At 34.7% G+C, this 9,399-nt stretch overlaps 1 long non-coding RNA gene across 1 annotated transcript; it reads right to left on the minus strand.

Moving 5' to 3' along the window:
• Window positions 1-7,662: 7,662 nt before the first annotated feature.
• Window positions 7,663-8,746, minus strand: LOC113637315. The gene is made up of 2 exons (XR_003439338.2): window positions 8,512-8,746; window positions 7,663-7,912 (listed from the first exon to the last, which is right to left on the minus strand). It is a non-coding gene; the product is annotated as an uncharacterized LOC113637315 (long non-coding RNA).
• Window positions 8,747-9,399: the final 653 nt, after the last annotated feature.

Below are 9,399 nucleotides of genomic sequence, written 5' to 3' on the forward strand. Positions count from 1 at the left end.
CATTATCTGGGGTCAAATCCGGTAAATTTAATAACTAGATCTTTGTTTCTGATTTTTTAATTGAATAATGGCGTATATGTATGTATATGATAATGTACATCCTGATGTGATATGATGTATATCCTGTGTCAGTCGCTGCAGAAACATGGAGGCAATGCATTCATATTTATCGTGTTTTTTCGTGATCATGAATTAATTTTCTTGCGATCTCGAAACAATAAGTTGTTTTCTCATGATCACAATATAACAAAAACTTGTTTTCTCGTGAATGCTACTTAAATTTTCTGCATATTCAGCATAAGAACATGCTACAGAGGCAGCAAAATCACAGTAAAGCACCATCATGCATGGCAACATTGGACTGAACAGGGACTCACTCAACCTCAAATAGTTCTATATCTGTCACTGATTAACGATTTCTACATAAGTGTCTAACACTTGAAAAGGAGCCACATATATTATGATATGCAAGGCCTGTGAAAAAACAAGAAAGAAAAAAATATAATGCATGGCTGCTTAAGACTTCTGTAGATTGGTTCTTCCTTTGGGTCACAAATATACACTCTGCCTAAACTAAGAACACAAAGTTCTTGAGTATTTGATGAATCATTTAAACCCTTTTCATTAGTGGAACAGTAATAATCTTCTGCCAACGATTTTCTGTACCTGCTGATAGGATTTGCATAGTGTGGAGGAGTTTTAGACCTTTAGCTCTTACAGATCTAGGAAGTCATGCCATTAAAAAAAAAAAAACTTGATTTTAAATGTTATATTTTTCTTGTGTTGAAACCTTTCTGTTGTTGATGCATTTTAATGTTTTCATTGTTTTGTTGCATGGTGATGGAGCACATTCTCCTGTCCACCTGTCCAAGACTTCAGCCATAAACCATGCTGTCTTCACCATGTCCTCTGAAATATGTTTGATCAGGGAAAAGTTTATATAAACATACCTATCTAATGAAGAGCAGAAGTTAGTAACCAGAATTTGTGTTTGATTTTTAGGAGAGTGCCTGACTTTATTTACACAGGTTTATATATGAGAAGATAACATACATGTTAAATATAGATGTTTAAAGATTGCATACTGTATGCTTTTGTGTGTTATCAGTTTATGGTGGGATGAATGTGTCTGTATTATGACTTGGAAAAATGTTTAATTGGATGACAAACCTTTTCTTGTAACTGTACTTGGATGGGAGGTGGGTAAGCAAGTAAGGAGGGGAGGGTAGAGAGCACGAGCTAATAATTATAATAATTGGGAAGAAGACTGAACAATTGGGAAGGACAGACATATACTGATGTACAGTTTGCTCAAAAGTTTGCATACTCTGAAAGAAATTGTTAAACATGCCATTTATTTGGAAAATATGACTGATAATTCAAAATATTTTTTCCTTTTTAATATCCTTTTTTAAAATCTAATGATAACTTAAATCATCTAAAAAACCCTGATCGAAAGTTTACATATCTTTCAATGTTTGGCCAAATTTTAAACACACAGGCTGAAACACAGAGGTTTAAATGGCTATTTAAATGAAGTTTCCACACCTATTACTCATTGTAATTGTAATTAGTGTCTGTGCATAAATGGTCAGTGAGTTTCATATGAGGTAATGCACTGACTTTTCTGGATATTGCCCCATGGGGAAGACAAATGAACTGCCAATGGACCTGCATATTTAGGTAGTTAAACTTTATAAAGCAGGAAAAGTGAAAATACCAGTACATGTTCAAACTCCGATAAAGAGGTGGATGTTGGAGGTTCCGTTTATACTGTCACGGTCAGGTAGACCAAGAAAGGATTCATCCACTACTGCTTTTACTGAATTGTTTGGGATACAAAGAAAAACCCACAAACAACTTTGAGAGGAACACAGGCTGGTCTGGAAAAAGTGTTGACGTTGTTTCAAGGAGCACAATAAGGAAGCAAATGAACACAAATGATCGAGTTGCAGGAGAAAGCCGTTACCGCGCCCGTGCCACAAAAAGGCCCACCTTCAGTAAGCCAGACAACACCTAGACAAGCTTCACAGCTTCTGGAGCAGAGTCATTTGGAGTGATGAGACCAAAACTGAACTTTATAATCACAACTATGTTTGGAATGGAGTCAACAAGGCCTACGGTGAAAAGTACACCATCCTCACTGTAGAGCATGAGGTGGATCTCATGTTTTGGAGCTGTGTGAGCTCCAGTGGCACAGGGAAGTTAGTAAAAATTTATGGCAATGTTATCATAAAATACTGGCAGACAAATTGCATTCTACAGCTGCCAAGAGGAATGTGCAGCTATACCACCTGAGAGAATTAAGGGCCTCATGCACAATTATTACAAAAGACTGCATGCCATCATTGATGCTAAAGGGTTCGATACACAATATTAATAACTAAAGGTATGCAAACTTTTGAACAGGGATTATTTGTTTATATGTTTTGTTTGATGATTGTACCATTCTGTTATGCCTTATATATTAACTTGGGTCCTATAATAAATAAAATCAATAAGTTTTCCTTTCTCACTCATGTTTTCTTTAAAAAATGGTTCACATCTTGCAAATTCTCCCAAGGTATGCAAACTTTTGAGCACAACTGTATGAACATACACTCTCTGTCCACTTAAGAACACCTATACATTCATACAGTTGTCGAATTATCTAGTCAACCTAACAACATTGAATATACTGTAAACACACACAGTTCACAACTGTGTGGCTCCTATTTCTTTTCTTTATCTCATAGCCACAGGTAACTGAAACACAGAACAGTTGTTAGCTCACACTCCACATCCACTCTCTACTCACAAATCATGTTTGACCATGGCCTTGCTGCTGCAACTAGGATTGTTGGTATTGCAGTATTTGTAATGGCAGCATCTAAAACTGGTTAAAACTAGAAGCGTACATTTTATATTTACATTTGAAGAAATTTCGAATGGTTAAGCAAGGTACTATTGCTACTGTATTACAACATGTTATTAGGATGGTGCCATGCAATTGTTATTGTATTCCAGATGATTGACAGGGTGTTGCTAGGCTGTTGCTATTGAAATCCAGTTGGTTGCTAGGATGTTTCCTTGTGGTTGCTTTGGTATCCTTCGTAGTTTGAGAGGTAGGGCATTGAGAGCTGGTTGCTATGGTATCACACGAACAAGTGTGCTGTGATCCAGCCATATACATGAGGCAATGATGTTATTCAGTATGCAACAGTTCATTAACTCAGATTTCAGACACAATATTACAAAATTCTTTGTTCATTCTCACTCTGTCAACAAAAATAGTTCACAAAGCACCCACAGCTGGATAGTGTTGCATGTTGCCATTCAATGTGCAGACTTACTCACAGCCTGTAGTTATACTGTAGTAGTAATTGTTTCAGTGTTACAAACTGTTGGAATGCTGGAACTGATATTATATATAGAAAGTGATAGAAAGTCATATGCAAAGTGAAATTTATATGTCACTACAGAGATGCTTAGGCAGATGCAGATGCAGGTAAGGCAGAATTATGAGCAGACAAACAAGATATCCAATACAGCAGGCAAGAGCAAGGTCAAGAAACAGGCACAGATCAGCCGATTGCAAACAACACTGTGGGTTTGACAAGAACTTGTAAAACTAGATACAGAAGTAGGTCAAAACAGGAAATCAAACAGTACAAAAGTCTTGGTAACGCTGAGAACAGCAAGTGAACTGAGCACAGACATCTGAGAAAAATGTATGTTAGAGTCTTTTAGAGTCCGAGGTTGAGCATGTGGCCGATTGAACATGGGTGTAATCAATCAGTAGCTGGGTGACTGTGAATGTGGAAGGGTTCTATGGTTTGTAGTCGATGCCATAAAATGGGGCATGTTGTACTATGGTGGAAGCTATTGAAAAAAAATATTGATTTTTAAACAAAAACTTGAGTATGACATAGAAAAAGTCCTCAAATGTAATAAAATGCTGGGTCTCTGGGTCACTGCCATGGAAGCTATTGAAAAAATACAGATTTTTCCATTAGAAATTAAATCATGCTATTAAAAGAGGTGTCTTGTATTAATACTTGTAACTTGTAGTAATACAATTTTGCTTATGTTTGCTTAGTCACAGGGTCACATGGCATGGAAGCTATGGGTTACATTTATGGTATTTGACAGACATCCATATCCAAAGCAACTTATATACAGTTAGAGTTTTGAAGTCTATAGCACTGAATACATCAATACAAGTTAACTAGATTACAGAGTACGATCTGTTTAAAACCTCTGTTGGGAGGTAGGAAATGCATAGCCAACTTTTTTATTTTTTCATTTTTAAGTGCTAGTTTAAGTACTTATCAAAGTTGTAGGTTTTTCAACAACAATTGACTGTTAGAAAACTGTCAACAATTATGTGCGGTATCAAAGGTGAGATCATTGAGTTGTCCATGGAGAATCACCTGGGATGAACAGCATTTTAATTAGAATAGATAGATTCGTTTTCGGACAATGACCCGCCATCCATCAAATAACATCCATTTAAATATTTTTTCATTGAATATATAAAAAGATAAATAATAATAATAATAATAATAATAATAATAATAATAATAATAATAATAATAATAATAATAATAATAATAATCTTATAAAACAGAACAGAATGTTGGGTTTTTCAAGCCAACAGAAGAAAACATATCTGCAAATAGTTTGTGGTAATTTTTTTTAAGTAATTTAGAAAGATAGCCATCAGACATTTTACACATTCATGTTTGGATTATGCTATGAGCAACACATAAGACTTCTTATTGCTAAACACTCCTCTTTTTCACTCTTTAACTTTTCTAGGGGTGAATAATAAATGAACGACAGTAGTGAGTCAGTTTGTATATGAATCAGTACGTGTGCCACACTCATTCAAACTCAAAGAAAGGGGTGTGAAAGTGAACAGTTCATTCTCTTAAAAAATTCATTCAAAAACACTGTTTAGTTCACGAACAAACCACCACTAAATTCCACCCTTATAGTACTGTATATAGTTAATGTAACAGATATTAAATCAGTATTGTGTTCAATGTAATGAGGGGGTCCTTTTATGTCCTGACTGAACCTTACCATTTAAGGAAGGCTCAAACACAGGTCTTCAAGTTTATCATAATATATATTTAAGTGTTGCTTTTCTTCTAAAAAAAAAAGGTACATTTAAATAGGACTGTATATAAAAAGTACTTCAAATTATTTAAATTCATATCCAGATATCCGGTATTGTCTAACTTCAAGGTACATGCACTTTTTGTGTAATTCAAGTTTAAATTTCAAATTAGACATTAGACCTAAAGGTTCTAATATTTAGCACTTTTGAATCCAGATCAAAATGTGCAGTCAGTACAATCAATTTTATGCTAACATGATTAATTTTTGCATTACAGTTTATTTAGTTCAGTGACATTCTCAGTATAATACAGTACCATTGTCCTTTTATATACAGACAGACAGACAGACAGACAGACAGACAGACAGATAGATAGATAGATAGATAGATAGATAGATAGATAGATAGATAGATAGATAGATAGATGTTTGTGTGCTTGTGTGTGTGTTTGTTTATCTTGGAAAGAGCCTTTTAATCAAGTCTCATAAACTTAGACAGACACCCTTGGACGGGGAGACAGGAAGGGCACTTCCTGTCCAAATCTGCAGGGAACAGGAAGTGATGCACATTCCACCATGAGACTTTCTGAATGTGGGGACACTTTTTCCACACTGATATCTTTTCCATCTATTTAAACAGAACCAAGACCAAACAAATCTTTAAAGTGTTTGTCTGTTTTCATGCTTGAATATTCCTCACTGGTGTATATGTGGGAAAAAATGACATTTCTGTAGTTTTTAATGTAAACACTAAAGTATGTAATATGTAAACACTGAAGAAAGCAGAAATATGTAAACACTGGGCAATGTACCAAACAGCTAATAGCATGCTTAAAGAGGAAAACGCTGAAGTCTGTGCATGCATTTGTTTGTGTGTCTACAGGTCTGTTCACAGCAAGTGCTCCCTGGGCAACTCCCACACCAGTGCCTAATGTAATGTGAGATTGCCCACTAGGCGCAAGTGTCACATGCCATATTATATATAAATATAGACAGCAATTAAAATGCTTTTTTGATTACTAAATCAAAGACAACTTTTTCTGGACCGTGCTTGTTAAAATCAACCTGCTAATCAGATAAAAATCAAGTTGTCTTATCAATAAACTGATGAGATGTGATTTTAGAAAGCCTTTTATCATCTGTTTCTTTCTTTTGTGCGATGTTATGTATATAATTTTAATTTTAAACAGACTAAATTTTCAAAAAGGTTTTTTGGTAAGCTTGAGCACATCTGCAGTGTATAGAAAGTATGTGATGTATTAATTGAAAATTTGTATTGGTTAAACTTTCTGTTTTATTATTTATTTTTATGTTGTGACCATTCACCAGGAAAAGTAACAAAAACAACAAAGAATGTAAAATGCCAGGCAAAAGTAATAAGCTTATCTCTGATTCCAGGGTTGTGATGTCAAAAGAAGTCTTTATTCCAAAGAAACAAGGCAGTTCCATGGAAGCAGGGACGGTTCTAGGATTTCATCTTTAGGTGGGCTTAGCCCTCAGTGAGAATTTATTATATATTATATGACTATATAGTAAGCCAAAAGTTATGGTATTATTTAAAATGGCAAAAGTGGACACCAAAATGTTATGCATGATGAAATGATGCCAGTCTTGAATCAAATCAGTTCATATATGTGCATTCTCAACGAACAGTGTGTCCAATGAATGCAGTCATTAATAAAAAATATTCACAAGACATTTTGCGGCTTTCCGCCGATTAACATTATAGATAAATGCCTCCATCTCTGACTGCGCGCACTCTAAAAAATAAAACGCTGGCTCAACTTAAAAAAATTAAGGTAACAATTTGCATGCATCTTTTTAAGTAGCTTCAACTCAGTCATTATTAAGTAGATTTCATGTACCTTTTATAGTTAGACTAACCCAATTTGTTTAGTACAACCAACATGATTTGACTTAACCTCTAAGAGCTTAATTAAGTTGAAACAACTTAATTTTAATTTCAAAGTTTTGGTGATATTAAGTGGTCAAATTACATAATTTAAGCTATCCTAACTTCTTTATTTTGATTCCATTCTACTTAGATATGTCCATGCAAATTGTTACCTTAATTTTTTTGAGTACAAGTAACTTATTTCACTTCAGTCAGGAGAAATAACACAGCAATTCCAGTTTTATGATGAAACTGGTTTATTATAAAACCAATGTCAACTTATGTACAAGAAGAGTGCTTTGACAAAACAATGCTTTGACAAAAAGATAATTATCCAGGACTAAAGTATTTTTTTCAAGTAAAGTCAAGTAAAGAATCAAGTATTTTTCTGGTAGGTACATATCAGAATAAAATAAAATAAAATAATAACAATAAATCACAGGGAACGTGGAAAATGAATTCCTACAACAGACACAATTGCCAGCTTATTGGGTCCACCTAGCTGAAACTAAAAGTTTTCTTACTTTTTTTTATTTTACCTTCATCACATAAACTACAGCCGCCATAAAGTCTCAAACAAATACAACACTGTAACCTTCATGTAAAAAATTGTCAACATTACAGCTTCTGTATGTGTATGCACAACAAACCTTTTACATGTAACATTTCAGGAATACAACAGTTTATTGTTTAAAGACATTACCTTCGGCCTAGCTTTCAGACCATCCAGCTCAAGAATTATTTTCTGAAACACCTCAAAAGTATTTTTTAGTTCCTTTGGGTAGCTGAGGTTGAGAGCATATACCAGCCCTAGCAGGGCACAGGCTCTGGATACATCCAGGTCTTGCAGGACTTCTGTTCCCTCAATAATAATACTGGCGTTGGCTGGGTCAAAATTTGTGGCACCTCATCATCCTAAGTAGATCAAAATCAATGTGAGTGTTTTAAGTCAAGGAAAGGAACAGGACATTAGACACATGAGTTAAATCTTAGGAGTTAAAACTTACTACACATGAAAAATTGCAAACTTTGTGTAAGTCTTAATCAACCAAGTGTAAACTTTAAATTCGGACGACACTAAACATGTTCGATATCAATTAACATCATTTAGCTGCCACTGTAAAACAAAACATAATGCCTATTTTGAACACACTAGCTAGCTAAACGTCTATTAACTTTAGAATCGATGAATTAGCTTAGCTCAAACTGTCTTTTCAGTTTAGTGTGTGACAACAACTATTTACTTAAGTAAAGTTTGCCGCATTCATTTTGTTTCATATTTAGGTTTATATGTATTTTGTCCACCGTGGAGGAAAGCTGATTTTGAGGAAAACGCGGTTGTAGCCGCCTCACTACATTACTAGGAGAGAAAAGAGGTGTAGCGTTTAGATCAGGAGTCATTGACTCGGGAAACTCGAATCTGTGAATCTGCGTACAACTTTACTTAAGTCAGATTTTTTGTGCATACAGTTGGTAGCTGCTGAGATTAAAACAAAGCAAAAATATTAACTTACCTATATAGCCTCGATTCTCCTGTTTCTCCGGCTCCTAGTAGTCCTTCTCTGGCAGAAAAACACGTCCGGGCAAATTCCGCCTTTACTCAGCATTTAAAGGATGCTCACTAGATATACAAGTTTCACTAACTTAATATTTTTCTGTTTTTACGAGAAGGTAAAAGTGTGTGTTCAAAATCGATATATAATTAAGTTAAGACAGTATTCTTTATTTTAATTTTGAAAGACTTATTAAAATGAGTTATCAACTCACCAATACAAGTACATATTACAAACTTAATTATTTTATGCTGAAAATATTGTTTATTTTAAGTTTTACAAACTAACCCCATGAATCATTTTTTAGAGTGCGTGCACGCTGCGCGTGACTGTGTTTCTCTATTCAAATAAAGCAGACAGCTGATGACGCACTTTTGAAAGACTACAACGCACGCGCGTAAAAGCAAAGTAAAAAAATTCTCTCTTGGATCAAACTGATAAATAATTTTCTTTCAAATCGACGACATGTCCTGCATTTTAACGTAATTTTTATTTTTAAAAGTAAAATTATACTTAAAGTTTTAGGGTGGCTGAGATCACAGACAGGGGAACTGGAGCCTAAAAAGGTCTAGAACCGCCCCTGCATGGAAGTACAGTACCAAAAACACAGTCAGTGCATTTCCATTTTGTACCATTTTCAAAGCATTACATATGTCCACCTTTTTCTCTTTACAAGCCCTTTCCAATCTCCCACTAATTAAGTACTTTCCCACTCTATCTACCATTTATTTATAATCCCATTTTTATCAAGACAACATCTGATGGGTAAGAGTACAATACACATTGTGGGTTCATAGTGGGTTCATGGTCTACTTCTTGGCCAGTGTCCTCGATGAGGGCTGCCTGAGA

The sequence above is a fragment of the Tachysurus fulvidraco genome, chromosome 22 (genome assembly GCF_022655615.1).
Source record: "Tachysurus fulvidraco isolate hzauxx_2018 chromosome 22, HZAU_PFXX_2.0, whole genome shotgun sequence".
In the NCBI taxonomy this organism is placed as follows: domain Eukaryota; kingdom Metazoa; phylum Chordata; class Actinopteri; order Siluriformes; family Bagridae; genus Tachysurus; species Tachysurus fulvidraco.